General features: G+C 40.1%; 1 protein-coding gene across 2 annotated transcripts in view; it reads right to left on the bottom strand.

Annotated features, from left to right (window-relative positions):
- The window catches only part of Focad (focadhesin), a 305,147-nt gene that overhangs the window by 13,061 nt on the left and 291,884 nt on the right, over positions 1–202 (bottom strand). The gene's annotated exons all lie outside the window — the stretch shown is intronic.

The raw sequence follows: 202 nt of genomic DNA, 5'->3' as shown, positions 1-202 counted from the left end.
AAAACGGCAACCAACAAATTGGGAAAAGATCTTTACCAGCCCTATATCTGATAGAGGGCTAACATCCAGTATATACAGAGAATTTCCCCTTTCTAAATCAGCACCAGACAATGCTGAGACACTGGCCCAGTGACCCTATGCTGAGAACCACTGGCCATTTGATACGAATATTCAAGTACCCAACCAAAAAAAAAAAAAAAAA

The sequence above is a fragment of the Mastomys coucha genome, unplaced genomic scaffold (assembly GCF_008632895.1).
Source record: "Mastomys coucha isolate ucsf_1 unplaced genomic scaffold, UCSF_Mcou_1 pScaffold18, whole genome shotgun sequence".
Taxonomy (NCBI): domain Eukaryota; kingdom Metazoa; phylum Chordata; class Mammalia; order Rodentia; family Muridae; genus Mastomys; species Mastomys coucha.
The sequence above is the reverse complement of the archived record's forward strand: the minus strand, read 5'-3'. Positions and strand labels throughout refer to the sequence as shown.